Genomic DNA, 19,806 nt, shown 5'->3' on the forward strand with positions numbered 1-19,806 from the left:
TGCTGTGATTGGCTGCTGAGGGAGGGGTCTGCATTGAAGCTGACCTGCCTTGGCTCCTGCTCTGACCAGGGGCAAACACAGGGGTCAGGCCTCCCCAAGGCACAACACCAGAGGGTTATATCTTTGTTATGCTGTTGTACAGTTGTAGTTCTTGTAATTCCCACATGCCTCTGCTACCAGTGTGCAAAGTACCATACACATGTGCATTCTATCGATACTCGGCCGCTGTGTGGGTTAGGTCTGAATCGACCCCAATGGGCACAGTGTTTTTTTCCTAACAAGTGGCTTCTTGTGTGTATGGGTAGCTCAGTGGCGTAACAATGACCATGCTGTGGCTTGGCGGAGCCAGTGCTTGTGGAGTCTGCAGTGGGCGCTGAGGAAACCATGGCCAGAACAGAGCCATCACAGAAGACAACCCTGCATAAACTTCAGGACCCCTGTGCTGAGAGATAGAGCTGTCTATGGCATTGCCCGCCTGTGCAGATCACCTGAGGGGGAGCCTTTGGAGAAGGGTGGCAGCAGTGCCAGGGCGGAGGACCGATTAGCGCACCAGCAGATATCAGGAGAGAGCAGCCTGAGGAGACCCAGAGCGACTGCAGCGGATGACAGAGAACGGGAGGAGCAGGCTCCGCAGAGGGGATACGGTCATTTGGTCTACAGCATGATGGTCGACAGTCATTAGGTCGACATGGGTCTGGGTCGACATACGGAAAGGTCGACATGGTTCTAGGTCGAAAGGTCATTAGTTCGACAGGTCGTTTGTTCGACAGGTCATTAGTTCGACAATGTGTAGGTCGACAGTCAAAAGGGGTTTTTCACTGTTTTTTGAGCCGACACGTGCCGGCAGGCGGTATTTCATGCCCTACCATCCACTAGGGCGTGGTGGGAGAACAAAATAGTGTGCCAAGCGCAGCGAGGCACCGTGCCCGATGCATTGCGAGCGCAGCTATCGATGCGAGGAGATGCGGTGCACTTGAAACTGTGTCCATGTCGACTGTGTTGACATTCAGGTAAAAAAAAACAGTGAAAAGCTCCCATGTCGACCTTTTGACTGTCGACCTACACATTGTCGAACTAATGAACTGTCGAACTAACGACCTCTCGAACTAATGACCTTTCGAGCTAGAACCATGTCGACCAAGACCCATGTCGACCTAATGGTGTCGACCTAATGACTGTCAACCATCATGCTGTAGACCAAATGATCCCAACCCCCGCAGAGGATGAACGCGCACCCAGTGTAAGTACACCTCCAGCGAGGAACCCACAGAGACTCTTGGAGAAGATGGACGGTGAGGTAGACCCCGGCAACAGTAGTGAAGATCCCAGCGGCAACTGATTCATCGCGCAGGGACCCGGACCCCTGGACAAGGAGCACAGCCTGGTGTGGTGTTCGGTACCCTGGGCAGCATTGAAGACCGAGGATCGGAGGTGGCAAAAGTGCTGCATGGAAGAGTGGGACTCTGGTGACCCTTTCACTGCACCACTCTGCCCCTGTTAACCCCTTCCGCTGCAATAATATATTTGGGGTGGGCTCCCCCTATATATGCCCAAACTCTTATATATATATATGCCCCTATATATATGAGCAAAGTTTGTAGTTCCACCACTGGGGCAGCTGCTCCTCTTTCAGTCAATAAAGGCAGAGTCTGCTGACAGAGCCGCTGCGAGCTCCACACATAGCAGATTAATGTCAGTGGTTTTATACCTGCAAAACTATTTTCCTTTTCTAAATGAGCCGAGTATCTTGTGTCTGAGCGGGAAGTGCTGACGCTGCGCTCCTGACTGTACAGCTGGGCACATTGCGTGTTCCTCTGTGTGGTGAAATCTGCTGATTTCCTCCAGCATCTGGCTCTGGGTAACCCGTCTGCAGTTGCTGATTCTGTTATGCGGCCTACGCAGCGGTGCCCACAGGTGTCACGGGTTCAGTGGTCACCGAGGCAACAGGCCTTGTACATGGGAAACATCAGATAGAAATGGGTTCTCAGTACAACCGGGTACAGTCTCCGATCGAGCCCCCCTCCATAGGTGCTGTCATTTCTGCGCACAATTGCAGGCAACTTTTATGCTCCTCTGAGCTACAATTAGGGCCAGCCTTACCCTTAGGCAGCTGCCTAGGGGCTCCACAATCTGAGGGCGCCCTTAAGTTTGACAAAGTGAAATATGACTCTGAGAGAGGCGTCTCTGCTGAACGTAATGCAAATGGCAGTTGTTCATCACCCCACCCTTACAGGGACTAAAAATGTAATCCAAAAAGAGGGCCATCTGCCCAACCCAACTCAACTTGCTCAAGTAAAGTGGCGTTAGGGCCCACCTGGACCGGTGATGCCCCCAAATAAAAAATCTGTTCCCCTCTGTCACCACTTTCTTCAAATTAAGAAAGATTCGAAGAAAGATAATTAAGATTTTTTACGGCGGGGGGGGGGGGGGGGCTATCTTTCTAGTTACGCAGCTGCACCCCTGGGGCTGCTGCTGACGGCTTTGGCTGTTTGCGCCCATTTGGAGAAGTTCAGGCCGCTTGGGGGGCTCGGGAGCGCTCGGGTGCTCAGCCATTCCTCTGTTTGGATGCCTGAAGGGCTGAGTGTGGCCGAACCACCCCGAGCCGGCCTAATCCTCCCAGAGCCGGCCCGATCCTCCCCATCGCTGCTTGGGGACAGGGAGGATTGGCAATGGGGAGGGAGATCAGGGACAGGGGTGTGGTGCAACAGTGGTTCACCGCGGGAGGCACCACTGGCGCACCCATTCTTTACAGTGGCGTGCACGGAAATTTCTCGCAAGGAGCCCACTCCTGCAGCACAGCTCAGCCTGAGGCATTTCCGGGCATACCACCAAAGGGGTTAATGTCCTATAAGGGTCCATTAAATTAAAAACATTTTCACTTTATAAATCTTTTAAAAAGCATAAAATCCGTCGGACGGGCCTTAAGACTAGTAGACAATAAAACCAAATAACCGGTTGGGCAGGAGGGCGAGTGACAAAAGGAAGTGTGCACAACACTACATCACTGGCTAAAATTTAACAAGTCATTATCAGATAGGACTCAAGTGTAATTTTAAAAACACACATTTTCTTATCTTTGAGCACATAGTGTGTACATGTTTTGTATGTTCTGATTTTAACCTCTATTTTTTCGCTGCATTCCCAAATAAACATATTGTGGGATTATTAACGCTAAAGAATTAAAAGCTATGTTTTATGACTCTATTTTTTCAGTGCGTTCCCCCTAAAAGCAGTTTCTTTTTCCTCTCCTTGTTTAAAATATTGTAAACCTGACTGCTGGGAACAGCACCCCCTCTCACTCATATATGAAAATTGGGGTGCATAATAATTGGTGTGCAGGCGTGCAAACTAGCTTCCTAGTGGAGCCACAATACACTTTATAAATCTTTTAAGAAGCATAAAATCCGTCGGACCGGCCTTAAGACTAGTAGACAATAAAACCAAATAACCGGTTGGGCAGGAGGGCGAGTGACAAAAGGAAAGAGGCTGTATAATTCTGGAAATTTCCCTAAACCTATTATTACCACTCCCTCTACCTTGCAACAACCAATAACCCTTAAGGAACTACCTGAAGGCAGTCCTCCTAACTCCAAAATCTTAACCCCCATGTTGGTCTTAATATAAAGTGTATCAGGACTAGGCCGGAAAGTTTATGTCATTTCCAGGCACGCTCTGTAGCCTTCCACGATCTTATGTAAAGTTGCAGATGACTACGAGTAAATAGCCACATCCCGGACAGAAAGAAAACCGGCCCTGTGCAAATCTGCAAATTAATTCCAGATCGCTAAACACTCGCAGAACCCTACGCGATTCACAAACCATCAAATGATGTATCTGGCCCTTCCACAACTGTTTGACTGAGACCGGCTGATCAAGCGCTGACAACTTAGACCCTCCCTTAAAACACCTGGGCACGCATGCGATTTTCTGACACTGAGAAAACAGGTAGTTGCCACCCCCAAACGCCGGCTTCCTGACCTGGGTAGAACACGGCTAGGACCTGGGTAGAGGGTGGTGTAAGAGGGTTGATTTACATCAATGGGGGACGTGCAACCTGCGGACTGCAGCGTCTGCAGTTTGGACGGGGGGGGGCACAGACAGCCTGCGCTGCTGTCTGCTATACTCTGCAGACAGCAGCAGCGGCAGCAGAGGAGGTGAATGGATGCCTGTGTGCTGAGTCCATTCACCTCCCGGACAAGGGCTTATCTTAGTGCTGGGCTTGCCCCCAGCGCAGCGGTCTGGGTCCCAGCGGCGGCGATCGGTGCTTGGAGATGATGAAATCTCCAAGCGGCGGCTCAGGAACCGCCTGCGCCAGGTGGGGGTGGTGGTGGTAGTGGGGAGCTAGTGTAAAAGGGAACAAACGACGGGTCGCACCCAGTTTGAAGTTGGGTCAAAAAAACGGGTGCGACCTGGCATTTTGGTATAAAAGGGGTATGCGTAAGCTTCAGCTGGTGGCTGAAATCTTTACTGAATGCCCTGGCATTAAATGAAATACCGTGTTCCCAATATATATTTAATTTAATTATTAAACAACACACAAAGCTTCAGATTTCTCCGGCTCCAGCAGAGTTGGAGAATAATTACTAGGGAAGGAGAATGGAAAACAGCCGGCGGCTTGGCCTCTTGGTTTTGTCTTTTCGCTGAACTCTTCGAGGCGAGTGAGTAAACCGTGGAGTTTATTTACCAGCTCTGTGGCTGCAGATTTGTTTGGAGAATGCCACAAAGTACAACTGAAGAAACTTCGCTGTTTTTGTTCCCAAGGAAGTCCTGAAAGCCGAGTGAAAGTGATTTACTGGCCGCATGTGTTTCCCATTATGTGACATAGTCATAGCCCAGTTATTACAGCCTAGCTTCTTCCAGGGCTGTACTTATGTCATGCCACACACACAGGATAAAAGCAGCAACGAGACTCCCTTGTTTGAAAGAAAATACAAAGACGATAAACCAGAGATCCTTATAATAACACAAAAACAAACCAGGAGAGGCAAATCATTTATATATCGCTGTATATTGCTGAGCAATTGTTTAACCATTTGATCACGTTCATGTTTTCCTGAAAGCACTCGTTGGACTACAAAGGAGATGTTCCGCATAATATCCCCCTGACTCATCATTTAGGTGCGGGATGTGACATTCTCTTCCCTGCTCTACTACTAGACAGACAAAAGAAAATGTAGGTGCAAAAATGAGGATACTTTGTGGCCAAAAATGTAAATGTATTGGGGGTCGACCAACCGCAACCAGGAATCAGGTGACCTCCCCTGGTGGGTCCCTATCACAGAGATTGAAGTCAGAGGTGAATCTATTGCACCACAGTCCAAATGGTAACAGGAAGGAGGGGGTAGCGCCACGGGGGCATAGGGCATCTGCAGAGTCCATGCGGTCATGGAGTATGCAAAAACAGCAGTCCAAAAATGACAGACACCTTGGAGTAGGCAGATGCCAGAGGTCCTACTCTGAAGTGCTGGATTCTGGGAGCGCTAGCGTGCTATGCGCATGTAATCCTCTGGCAACAAGTGTAGAAACCCCTGGCAATAAGCATGTAGCCTCCTTGCAACACGCAAAAATCCCCTGGCAATGACCAGGAAACCCCTAGCAACGAGCATTAAATCCCAGAGGAAATCATGTAACCCCCTGGCATCGAGCAAGAAACCCCTGGCAATGAGTATTAAGCCCAGGCACAAGAAAGAAACACAACACAACAAGCATAGCAGCCCCTGGCAATGAACACGGAACCCCCTGGCAATGAGCATGTAATCCCCTGGGCAACATGCAAGAAACACCAGGCAACAAGCATAGAAACCCCTGGTAATGAGCATGGAACCTCCTGGCAATGAGCATGTAATTGCCTGGCAGCAAGCATAAAACCCCTGGCAATGAGCTTGAAACTCTAAGCAACAAGCATGGAACCCCTGGCAATGAGCTCGGAACCCCCTGGCAATGAACATGTAATCCTCTGGTAACAAGCATGGGACATGTAATCCTCTTGCAACGAGCATGAAACCCCTGGCAACGAGCATGTAATCCCTAGGCAATGAGCACAGAACCCCCTGGCAATGAGCATGTAATCCCCTGGCAACAAGCATGGAACCCCTGGCAACGAGCATAAAAACCATGAAAACGAGCAAGAAACCCCTGTCATTGGCAGGGGGGTGGAACATTTCTAGTTACAACACTGGTTCAATTCTAAGGCATGAGCCCCTCCAAGTCAGCCCTGTGCTTGAACCTTATGGTTAAGGACCCATCAGTTGAGGTTACCTGGTTGCGATTGGCGGGGCTGTATATTTATGTTAACCACCTAACCACAACCATCTTTTGCTATGTTAGATTGCAGAGAAATCAGCTTTCATCTGACGCTTGAGTTGTTGGAATGGAATCGAGATAGAAACCCACAGAGATATCTGCAACCGTTCCTCTCAATCATAAAAGCACCCCCCATGTTTCTGTGAACATTTTTCCAAAAAGCCTAGCTTCCCGAGACCCGGCGTGGTGGTTAAACAATCTACAGTATAGGGCAGCATTTTGCTGAAGGCCACACAGGATATGAGCAACATTCCTCTATCAGTGGCATGCGGATGAGGGTGGGATGGCGCAGGAGATGCCGTCTTCTCGCACGTTTGACATTTGCCTTCTGTACAGTAGAGAGAGTCGTCCAACAACTGTACTATACTATAAAGAGAAATCTAGCGGTTTTACATTTCATCTTTGCATAATCATCAGTGTGGTTTTAGGAATAGCCGAAGCAGGCGTGCCAACTGTAATGCACCAGAGGAATGTGCACCGCAACCCTCGCTGTGACACCGGGAGACATTCGCTGAGCGGAGGAGATCTGGGAGGGTGGAACTTCTGTAACTATTATGGGGTTCTACACTTTGTATTCCAAGGGGTATATTTACTAAAGCAAAGGGTAATTACAAATATACCTCTGCGCTGTACTATTTTGCATAGCTGACATGAATGAAAAGCAAATCTATATTTAAAATATATAATATTCAAAAATCCATATCATTGATCTCAAATGAGAAAGATGTGGATCAGAAACATATCATTCACACCTGGTCATCCATCAGGTCTTCTGCTAGGAAATTAGCATCTAATATACAGATGGGACAGGTGTATTAAGCCTGGTAAATTGATAGGTACAGTAATAACACACCAACCAATCAGCTGTGTTTGACAAATGACAGGAGTTGATTGGCTGGTGTGCTATAACCTTCCACTTTATCTCCACCAAGCTTAATAAACCTGCTCCCTAGTCACAGGACCTGGCAATCACTTCCCCAGTCTCAAAATACCAGGGTTGCCGACCCTCCCGGAATTTGCGGGAGTCTCCCGAAAATCGGGTCCCTCCTCCCGGCCCCCGGAAGGGTGGGCAACCCTCCCGGAATCAGGGGGACCCCCGTGTCATTTTAGCCCCGCCCCCTCCACGGAGATCAGTTATTTTGGCTATTTGCCGTAATGGGGTGGGGCTTAATGATGTCACAGTTAAGCCCCGCCCCCCAAACGAGTAATGAAAGATTCCTCTCCGGGCTTCTCCCGGAGAGGATTTTTTGCAAGTCAGCAACCCTGCAATATACTTAAATAAATACATATAGTTTGTGCCCAGCAGCAGGCTTCCCGTGTTCAGGCACTAGATCACGGCTGCAGTGCCTTACAGTGCGTTTATCCCTTATACCGTCACTCATATAAATACATATAACTACATAATCCTGTGCAGGGACCATGTAAGATGTTAAACACATTTTAAACATGTCAAGTGCCCATTGTCGTTTAAAGATGGTGCCGCAGCCCAAGAATTAACCCCTTCAGTACCGGGGCATCCGTTTTGTCAATGTGGGACGGGGTCTCTGGCCACACTAACAAATGTATGTACTGTACTACACTAGCAAATATACGTAAACTACCTACAGTACTACTAATCTTATAGTACTACCCAATAAACCCAAGATACAGCTCCCCACACAATATATACAAGAAACAACTACCAATGTAGCACATAACAGAATGTAATACCAGGTGCATATAAAATGCAGCAACTATCTATAGTCAGCACATAACACACTAAGGCTGTGGCTGTACTCTTGGTGCTTTGATCTGGGACTGGACATGGAGGACTGGAGGTGGCTCCTAAGGCCTGGGGCTTTGCACTGGAACCTGGACTAGACACGAGGACTGGGGATGGCTCCTAAGGCCTGATACTGTGCACTGGGACCTGGATTGGACACTGAGGGCTGGGGATGGCTCATAAGGCCTAGATATTGGGACCTGGACTGAACACTGATGACTTGGGGTGGCTTCTATGGCCTGTGGCTGGGCACTGAGAACTGGACACAGAGGCCTGTGTATGGACTGTGGGGTATGTGCGTGGCTTTGATACCTAGGGCTATACTCTAAGCCCTGGGGCTGAACACAGATGCAGCTGGTTTTGATGATAAACGGGCATGGAGTTGTCTCCATGTGGTTTTCTTTTGGTTGGGGTTCCTGTCCTCTGCACTTGGGAAACCTCTGCTGGCGTATTTGGCAATAGGACTCACCTTAGCTGCATGTCCACCGGGGTCCTCTTCTGCTTCCCTGATGACTCAAACCCTTTTCCACGCAATCCTTGGTGGGGGGGGGGGTCACTTCTCCTTCAGTCTCAACCTTCTTTTTCAGGTAAGGACCCCTCTGCTCTGGTCCAGACCTCTCTCCTCTTTCTTGTGTTAGACAGACTTCTTCCCACCCAGAGACACTCTCTTCACTCTGCTAATAACTGTCACCCTAGCTCCTCTCTGGATATACAGGTTGGGGCCCTAGACTGCTCACCTTATGTAATGAGAGGTGTCACCTTGCTGAGGCTTAAAGTGTCACACACAAAGCAGTAACAGATGCCGCTGTACTAGATATTTTGCAATAGTAATTTTACATACTTGGACAGCGTTATGGGCTCACCCATCAAGTCCAGGTAACCTAGTTGGTCAATTCATTTGAAAAGTAATTGGGAAGTTTGGGAGCAGAGCACTTAGCATAGTGAGGTCCTGTTGGAAGGCCTTGTGTAGTTCCAGGACCGTTTCTGCCCAGCACATAATACGGTACACATGTGAATCGGTTACAGCTAGTATGGTAACCAGGCAGGAGGCATTGTATATAACTGCAGATCAGCTGCATTGCATTTGTGTTTCCTGGTCCGTGTGTGCCAGATGTCAAGATGCATAAAAGTCATCATTTATATCAATAAAGTACTTTTCTAGCTCTTTTAGAGCATTACATGGCTGTATGCTCATAGTAAAAGTCAGAAGCATGAATCACAAATATCAGCCACCATGTGTATTACATGGGCTAGGTTTTACAAGTGGTATAGAATCTGTGGAACAAATTATAGAAGGTACAGAGCTTTGGCATCCCATGGTTGGTATTGTGTGCATGGCCAGATTAAGGTTTGTAGGATCCATGGTTATTGTTTGCAGATGACATCAGTGCCCTAATGGGATGCAGTTCGAATCCCGGCGGTCGGAATCCCGACCGCCAAAATCCTGACACTTTCTCCCTCTGTGGGTGTCCACGACACCCATAGAGGGAGAATAAATTAGTGTGCCGAGCGCAGTGAGCCCACAAGGGGGGGGCGATCCACGTCCCCCCTTGTCGGTATTTCGGCGGTCGGGATTTTGAACACCGGGATTCCGACCGGCGGGATTTCATATCAATCTCGCCAGGTTTGACCCTGGTAGTTAATAAGGTTGGCTTTCCGTATCTTGGGACCAGTGGCAGCTCCAGAGGTGGGGCTGCAGCCCAGTTCAAATTCAAATAGGGGAGCCCATCCACTGTGACTGTGAGTCATTTTTAAATGGCAGTTGGTGGCAGTGGGTGTACATTCCCTATTTGAATTTTGAACTGCACTGCAGACCCATCCCTGGAGCCACCACTGCACAGAACTCTATCACATCATACCTAGCCCCGGGATGTCCTGTCAATAACCCAATTTTCTGTGAAAGGAGTATAGCACTGCTTACAGTGGCACCTGACAAGGAGTGGGATATATTATACAGCAAGTGAACACTCAGTTGTTGAAGCTGATGTGTTGGATTCAGGAAAAATGGGTAAGCCTAAGGATCTGAGATTCTTTGACAAGGGCCAAATGGTGATGGCAAGATGACAAGACTAGAGTACAGTATCTCCAAAATGTAAGGTATTGTAGGGTGTTTCATTTAAACAGTAGTTAGTACCTAGAAAAAAAGTGGTCAGTGGAAGGGCAACCTGTGAACCAGGGACCATTGAAGTGCATGGAACATGGAGCAATGGAAGAAGGTGGCCTGGTCCGATGAATCCCGTTTACCTGGGGAAGAGATGGTACCATGGGGAGGCACTATATCAGGAAGGCAAGCCGGCGGAGAAAGTGTGATGCTCTGGACAATGTTGCTGGGTACCATCGTTTCTGCCATTCATGTGGATGATACTGTGATAAGTACGACATACCTAACATTGCTGCAGAGCCAGTGCACCCCTTCATGGCAGCCGTATTCCCTGATGGATGTGGCCTCTCAGTGGGATAAGATAATGGGCCACCCTGCAGACACAAAAGAAAAGGTTTGAGAAACATGGCAGAGAAATTGAGGTGCTGACTTGGCATCCAAATTCCCCAGATCTCAGTCTGATCGAGCACCCATGGAATGTGCTGGAGAAACAAGTAGGCCTCATGTCACTGCTTACATGACATAGGATCTTCTGCTGATGTCTGGGTTCCAGATACCACAGAACACCTCCAGAGGTCTTGCGAAGCCCATACCTCATCAGGTCAGAGCTGTTTTGGTGGCACTCACACAATATTAGGCAAGCAGCTATGGCTGATGGGTGCACTTGTACTTTCCTGCCGCCATCTCCGTCACAGGCCGCTCATGCAATGAGATCTGACAGTTATTTGAATTGTGCATTGTTGTTGCCCAGGTTCCATGATGTAGTGAATCAGTACTAGGATGATGAGCTATGGGACTTGGGCCCTTATTCTGGTTAGTGCGGATATGTCCGCGTGCGTTCGTTCCGCCGATGTTTTGTGTTTGCGCATGTGCAGAGGCATATCTGCGCATGTGCGAAAGGGACATACGTCCAAATTCCGCATGAATTGTTTACACTACGAACAGGGGGAGGAGAGGGCGTGAAGGGCTGTTTGGCCTCATTAACAAATGCATACGCCCCGCGTTTCATGGGCGTTCCCATGAAAACGCTGGGCGTACGTATGGTAATGCGGCCGTGACGCACGTGTAGGGGGCGGACATATGACATTGCCGGATGTCAGCTGCCCGCCCAGATCCCTGCTTTTGCACGGAGAAATGCCCAAGTGGTCTGAGCTCGCGGGAGCTGCCTGACCACTCGGTCCTGCATTCAATGGTATGCGACCATCGAATGATGGGGGAGGTTCCCAGAGATGGAGGAGGTGTATACATGAGAAATCCACTCGTGCTCCGTGCGGTCAGCGGCTTACCGCATTCGGACACAGTGAGCGATCCGTACGGAAGGCGGGGTTTAGGACGCACGGTCCTGGCCGCATATTCGACTCCGGCCACACAGACCAGAATAAGGCCCTTGGTGAGATCACCAGAGGGAGGAGTCCCCCCCCCCACTATGGCGGCTAACACGCTGCAATATGTTGACTTATCCCTTCATTACACATGCAAGGAAAATCATTAGTATTAAACAGAATTTGCAGACGGCACATTCTTGGGTTTATTTCATATTGGTGTTTTTTATTTAAACAGTACAGCAAAGTCTGGTGGATTACTGGTCGCTCCCGCAGAGTTTCCACAGGCCACCGGCTGCACCAATAATTCTGACGTTGCATCTTTCAAGAAAAACAAGTAAAGAATGTTCAGCGATCTGTCCGGCAGAGTCTGCAATCTTTACCAACATTAATCACCGTCCCGGTCTACTGTAATTATTGTGATCACCCGTGTCACGCAGTATCACCACAGACATAGGCGCCGATTCTGTGGGTGCTCAAGGGACTGAGCACCCACAAAATATTATGAGCACCCACGGGCCCGTAACCTCGCAAGTCCCACTGCCAGGCCGCATTTACTTGCTGATTTGTGTCCGCAGAACCCAACCGCCGAATCTGCTGCCTTGGATATGTGAGACAGTGAGGAGTGTACTGTTAGCAATCTGACTAGACCGCTGGCGCATGCAGACTCGCACATACAAGACGACGCCTGGCACCATTATCAGCGTCTGCCCGGCACAATCATAACATTGCTGCTGTGGTGAGTAATAACTGCTGGGCAGAGTGCAGGGTGTGTGCTGCCTAATGTGTGTTCTTTTTGTATACACACTGTCCTTTGTGTGTAGTATGTGCGCTTACAGTGGGCAGTATTAGTCACTATTATGTGTTGTGTATACAGTGGGCAGTATTAGCTATTGCTTATTGTGCGTACATTGTGATTTAGGGCCGTTCAGGTCAGCATATTGCAGGACCACACCCCCACCACAAATGACACGCCCAATTTCATGAGGCCACACCTCCTCCAGCACCCTCCAGCAAATAACATAAATAGTCATCCCTGACCACGTTGGACCGTAGGACATGCTAACCTTCATCATGTCTGTGTCTGAGTAGCTATTCTACCAGGCGTGTATTACATGGAATAAACTTGTTATTTTACTCCCATGTTAAAAATAACAAAAAAAAATATTTAAAATTTTTGGCTTTGAAAAACTGCAGCTTAACAAATGTTTCCCAACGTGTCTGATTCAGAGGCGGTCGCCCATCTGTAACTTGCCAGATGCCACTACAAGGTCCTTCTCTAGTGGGTGAGAATGTGTAATTCCACCTCTCTACCATCGGCCGCACCAGGGCAACGCCCCCCTGACAGGTGCAGATCCCTAAATATGGCCTACAAAGAGAACAACTGTGCGTCTGGGTACTTCAGCATTCGGAAATGTGGTTAACACCCCGAAAACAGGGTTTTTACTTAATGTCTCCTTTAGTGCATGGAAGATAGGGCAGTGGTTCACAAATTGTGTGCTGTGTCACCCTGGAGTGCCTTGGGGGGACTGGCAGGGGTGCCCTGGATTGGTGGTCCATGACCAATTCAAATTATTTATGACCAATGTAATCAGCAAATTGAGGAATAACAGAAGTGATTCCTGTCCATTACCGCATAACTGACCGCCACCTATCCAGGGGTGTGGTATGCCGTTCCGACAGTCGGGATCCCGACAGTCATTAGCCTGACTTCGGGTTCCCGACTGGCCGGACTCAGACAGCGTGGCCAGTGCAATAAAGCCCCTTGCAGGCGTCTGTGTTTTAACGGGTTAATGACTGTCGGGATCCCGATGGTCGGGACCCCGTCCGGCACCCCTCTCCAGGACCACTGTAAGACCTGCTTATGGGTCTAAAATTCATAATACATTTGGTTGTGCCTTTGGTTAGTACCAAAAATTAGAGACTTTACAATGAGGACAAAAAAATCCAGGGACCAATGGGCATGCTTCAGAGTTGCACTATACTGCACAGCTGCATGGAAGCGAGAGTGCAATACGGTGCAATTAAGATGCAGGATGCAACTGCAGGAAAAGAATGCACATGACAGCATCACAGACCCGAGTGCTCTGTCCTGCTCACCATCGCCACCATCGGTCGCCATGTTTGCAGCCCTCAGACACACCTATATAACATAGGCCATAGCGTGTTGGTGATTCTGCAGCTAAGGGGGCATTGCCGGCCATCTCACATAAGGACCATTGGGATGGCACCACTAATCAGAAGATACTCTGCACCCATAGGCAAGCTCCCCAATAACCGGCATTGCCGCTCCACACTTTCCATGATTCCTGGATAACGGTTAATAACAGCCAATGTCTGCTTGCTATTAGCTGCGGTCCGCTGGGAATAACAATCCCCCTTATCTCACATTAATATTCCTATAGCCGCAGAGAAACACATGTACCGCGCGCCCTCCACTAAGCCAGTGCTGGAGAGCGGCCCAAGCACAGCGGCGTCCTGCCAAGACCTAAGGAATCAATAAGGGGAAATCAAAAGGAGACTTTTATAGAACGGAAGAATGTTTCTGTCTTTTTTCTATGTTCTAGTTCACATGAGGCAGAGCAATAATATATCTGTATAATGAATGGCAGATCAGCAGCCTCGTTAGTCCTGTTCAGTGATGGGAGCCGGAGGGATCTGAGTCAGCGGTAACCTCACTGACCTCTGCCTGTATCTGGCAGGGGGACGGACACTCGTAGGGGTCAATTTACTAAGACTGCAGTTCTATTGAAGAGGGGGTGTGGCCCAATCAGATTGTACTTCTTATTTATTTTGCACCTTCTAGAATATAATAGATAGGGGGGAATTTACAAAAAAAAAAATTAGTGGAAAAAAATCGTATTTTCATACGAAAATACAATTTTTTTGGTGTATACATATTTTGGGAATTTACTATGCCAAAAAAACGTATTTTCGTATTCTTAATGATGGGACATTCATTTTTGTATTTACAAATACGAATGTCTACACCATCGATAGAATACGACAGGAATCACCATTCAAAATCATTTTGATAATACGGCTGCTAATTGGCGTGAAACAGCCACGAAAATACAGCAGGAAAATACACCTTGATTGTACTGTCGTATTTGGCTTTAAGCCTGCAGGGATCAGTCAGATCCGTGCAGGCTGCAGTGTAAACAAAATAGAAAAATAAATATTTTTTTTTTTTTTTAAACGGCGTGGGGTCCCCCCCACAGACGCAACCAGCACCAGGCTGAAAGAGCCGGGGCCGGTAATTAAAAATCAGGGAACCCTACAAATAGGGGTTCCCTGATTTTTAACAACCAGTCCCAGGCTCCAGGTCGAGGGCTGGTTCCCAAAATACGGGGGACAAAATGACTAGGGGTCCCCCGTATTTTAAGAACCAGCCCCAGGGCAAGCCAGCCAGCAGGGTAATGCCACAGCCGGGGGACACTTATGATATAAAGTCCCGCGGCCAAAACATTAACCCTACTGACCAGTCAGCCTGGCCAGGGGCCCTGGGGGAGTGGGGACCCCCCCAATAAAGGGGCCCCCCCCCTCCAGGACTTACCTGACCAGGCTGAAGCCTGGTGCTGTCACCGGTGACCCTGGGCGGTGGTCACCGGGCTGATAAAATGGTGTAAAAAAAAAGAATAAACTATTGTTTAAAACTGTGGAACTATGAGTCCTAGCAAGCCCCCCCCCCCCGCAAGCTGGGACTTGGAGAACACAAGTCCCAGCATGCGGGGTATTAAAGGGCCCGCTGGATCTTGTAGTTCCACAGTTAAAAAAAAATAGTTAAATAAACACACTGACACACAATAAAAATAAAACTTTAATGCATACATTACACACATATTGATACTTACCTATCTTGATCCCGTAGGTAGGTCCCAGGGTCTTGATCCGGTGTCTTGTCCCGGTCCGGATCTATGTCGGCATTCTTCACCATGTCGATCTCCATGTCGGCGTCGTCGTCTGGTCCGGGGTCTGAAGAAATCCATGGTGGACCTGTGGAAGGAAATCCTACTCACCCAGGTCCTCCATGGAAGTTCTTCAGTCTTGATCCGCCTTAGTCCAGGGCTTCTTCCAGGTTCTTCAAGCTGCCGGTGACTCCGGCATCTCCCCGCAGCGGACTGAGCAGCGCAGAGATCCTTCATCCTCTGCGCCTCTCATCAGAATGATTCTATTGGCCGCTAGGCGGCCAATCAGGAGCCGACTTTCTCAGCTTCAGCCTGGTCAGGTAAGTCCTGGAGCGGGGGACCCCTTTATTGGGGGGGTCCTCACTCCCCCAGGGCCCCTGGCCAGGCTGACCGGTCAGGGGGTTAATGCTTTGGCTGGGGGGGACTTGTATAAAAAGTCTCCCTCCGGCTGTGGCATTACCCTGCTGGCTGGTTTGGCCTGGGGCTGGTTCTTAAAATATGGGGGACCCCTAGTCATTTTGTCCCCCGTATTTTGGGAACCAGCCAATACATTGAGCTGCTGGCCAGCCCCCAGCCCCTCTGCCTGCAATAATAGATGCTGTGCGCATGCGCACAGCGTCTATTCACGAACCACAGGGGGGGACTCCCAACTGTCTCCCCCCGCCGCAGGACACTGCCGGCGGCGGGAGGGACATGGGAATGTCCCAAAATATCGGGACGTTCTCGCGATAAGCGGGACAGTTGGGAAGTATGTTATGCTCTCCTCACCGGCCTCGCTCGATCCCAACTGGCTCCTCTCCAATCTGTCCTCAATGCTGCAGCCAGGCTTATCTTCCTCTCCCGCCGCTCTAATTCTGCCACTCCCCTTCAACAAAATCTGCACTGGCTCCCATTCCCCTACAGAATCCTCTTCAAACACCTCACACTCACATACAGGGCCATCTCTAATTCCATTGCTCCATATATCTCTAACCTCATCTCCATTCATATACCCTCCCGCCCTCTACGGTCGGCTGACGACTGTCGTCTCTCCTCCACCCTGATCACTGCTTCCCATGCTAGAGTACAGGACTTTGCCCGTGCTGCACCCCTTCAGTGGAACACACTCCCTCGCTCCATTAGACTCTCCCCGACCTTACAAAGCTTCAAACGGGCACTGAAAACTCACCTATTCATCAAAGCGTACCCTTCCACTGCATAAACCAGATGGTTCTCCGACCCCTTGCCTGTTTACATCCTGCTATCTAGCCACCACCCACTTGCTTGCACCTCTTGTAATCTGTCTGTCTCCCCTTCCTACTAGATTGTAAGCTCCTCCGAGCAGGGCCCTCTTCCCTCCTGTTGTCAAAGCCCACTTCTCTTCACATGTCACTCACAGCTCTCCTATACTCAAACACTCAGTGACCATCTTCGTCCGCATACTCATCTCCATCATTGGCCTCAAGCCTCTAGTTGTATGTTGATTGAGTCCTCACTACTTATATTTAAGCTGTAATGTGTATTGAACTGTGGCGCTCTTTATTTGTACTCGATTTGTTCTTTATTTGTACTCTATTTGTACTCTATTATTCAATGTTATGCCAAGCTTTGTCTCCCTGTATTGTTCCTTTGTACGGCGCTGCGAAACACTTGTGGCGCCTTATAAATAAAATAATAATAATAAATAATAATGCAGGCAGGAGGTGGTGTGCAGGCAGGAGGTGGTATGCAGGAAGGAGGTGGTATGCAGGCAGGGGGTGGTATGCAGGCAGGAGGTGGTGCGCAGGCAGGAGGTGGTGCGCAGGCAGTGGGTGGTATGCAGGCAGGAGGTGGTGTGCAGGCAGGAGGCGGTGTGCAGGCAGGAGGTGGTGCGCAGGCAGTGGGTGGTATGCAGGCAGGAGGTGGTGTGCAGGCAGGAGGTGGTGTGCAGGCAGGGGATGGTGTGCAGGCAGGGGGTGGTATGCAGGAAGGTGGTGGTATGCAGGCAGAAGGTGGTATGCAGGCAGAAGGTAGTGTGTTCAAGCAGGGGATGGTATGCAGGCAGGGGGTGGTATGCAGGCAAGAGGCGGTATGCAGGCAGGAGGTGGTGTGCAGGCAGGAGATGATGTGCAGGCAGGGGGTGGTGTGCAGGCAGGGGGTGGAATGCAGGCAGGGGGTGTTGTGCAGGCAGGGGGTGCAGGCAGGAGGTGGTATGCAGGCAGAAGGTGGTATGCAGGCAGGAGGTGGAGTGCAGGCAGGGGGTGGTATGCAGGCAGGGGGTGGTATGCAGGCAGGAGGTGGTGTGCAGGCAGGAGATGATGTGCAGGCAGGGGGTGGTGTGCAGGCAGGGGGTGGTGTGCAGGCAGGAGGTGATGTGCAGGCAGGAGGTGATGTGCAGGCAGGGGGTGGTGTGCAGACAGGGGGTGGTATGCAGGCAGGAGATGATGTGCAGGCAGGGGGTGGTATGCAGGCAGACACTATGTTGTATTCAGGTAGGGCATACTTTCCGACTTTCTGGCTGCCCTTTCCGGGTGACTGTGAGGGGGTCAGGATTTCTGGGACCCTCCCAACCATTCCGGGAGGGTAGGAAACCCTGGGTAGGGGGTGATATTAATCTCATCCTGCATTGCTAAGGATAAGCTGCTGTGAGCAGTTCAGCATACGCAATCCTTACTGAATTAGGCCCACAGTGCATACGGGTATGGTAGGAGAGATCTGTATATGCATGCAGATTGTTTCATTTCCTTTTCCAGGGACACATTTGCTGATCACAAATCCATCTGGTCTATATATTATGCCATGATCTATAATAAGCGAGGTGTGTGTGGTGAGGGTGTGTGTGTGTGTGGGGGGGTAAATTGAAGACGTAAGCAGGTGTTCTGCCGAGTTACTATGTTCCAGCGCAGGTTCGTCTGTTCTGTTCTTTGAATAACATTGAAGTTGGAAAGGAAAACGTTGGTTTGTGTCAGCCGGTGACATTGGCCGAGATCCTGCAGGATCTGTAAGCGTTTGCACAAAGGGTGTTGGACAACCACATCAATCATGAATCGGCCCAATGTGGCACGCCAGTGGTTTCCACCTCCGGGCCCTTAATAGCCCCAGCAGGTTGTGCCCGTGGGTTCTGTGTGTGGCAGCAGGGGGCATCATTACTGACACATTTATAGACTGACTTGCCTATACCTTGTTAAAGAACTCCAGAAAACATGACCTGTCAGAGAATCATTGTGGTTTGTACATACAGTATAATCACTCCCATGTTTATAATGTCATTTCATGGTATACTGTGTATATATTTACTGTCACGCTGCCTGAAAACGTGGCCGGTAATGCCGATGTGGAACACATTTCATTCTGTGCGGCAGAAGCCTTGGAGAGAGATAGCGTGGAGAGATAAAGTACCAGCCAAATCAGCTCCTAACTGCCAAGTTACAGGCTGGATTTCAGAAATGGCAGCTGGGTGGCTGGTACTTGTTAATCCTTTACTGTATATGTGTACTATGATGGGAATGATAACCTTGGAGCCGTACACTAATTGGTGATGCATGTGCTTAAATTTAAAAAATTGACACCCCCAAAATCTAAAAACCGCATGTCGACCATTTTCTCATGTCAACCTTGTGCAAGTTGACCCAGACACTGTCAACATTTTTACTGTCTATCCAATGAACTATATCCCCATACCTCCCAACTGTCCCTCTAAACGCGGGAACGTCCCAATTTTCGGGTACGTTCCCGCATCCCTCCCGCGGCCGGCAGTGTCCCGCTGTGGGGGGGGGGGAGTTGGAAGTCCCCCCCAATCTCACAGAATAGACGCTGTGCGCATGCGCACAGCTTCTATTCGCCACCGAAAACGAGGGCGTGGCCTAATTTGCATAAACCATGCCCTCATTTGCATACACCACGCGAGTGTCCCTATTCTTGTCTTCACAAAGTTGGGAGGTATGTATCCCTCCTGGCTTCTCACTAACCAATACACCATCACCATCAAATTATTTGTACATTCATCGCAGATGCAGCGCAGCGCTGGACTTAATCAGTAGTTCGATGGAAACAGGCAAATCGGGGCTGGTTCTGGACACCCTCCCAGTGGCGAAGCTACAAATTTTGCTCCCCCCTGCCAAAAAAGTTTCAGCCCCTGCCCCAATCCCCTTATAAATTATGCTACACACCATAATGTCCCTTTCACTATATGCCACACACCATAATGCCTATTACATATTACACCACACAGTTACGCCACTTACACTATATGCCACTTAGGGCGGGATGTATTAATATACATCGCCGCCCTTCGCATGGCAGCCGCCGCGATGCTGGACACTCCCAGCGTTTTCCTGGACACTCCCAGTATTATCCAGGACACTCCTAGCGTTTTCCTGGACACTCCCAGCATTTTTCTGGACACTCCCAGCATTTTCCTGGACACTCCTAGTGTTTTCCTGGACACTCCCA

Source organism: Crinia signifera, chromosome 3 (genome assembly GCF_055691185.1).
Source record: "Crinia signifera chromosome 3, ASM5569118v1, whole genome shotgun sequence".
NCBI classification, from domain to species: Eukaryota; Metazoa; Chordata; class Amphibia; order Anura; family Myobatrachidae; genus Crinia; species Crinia signifera.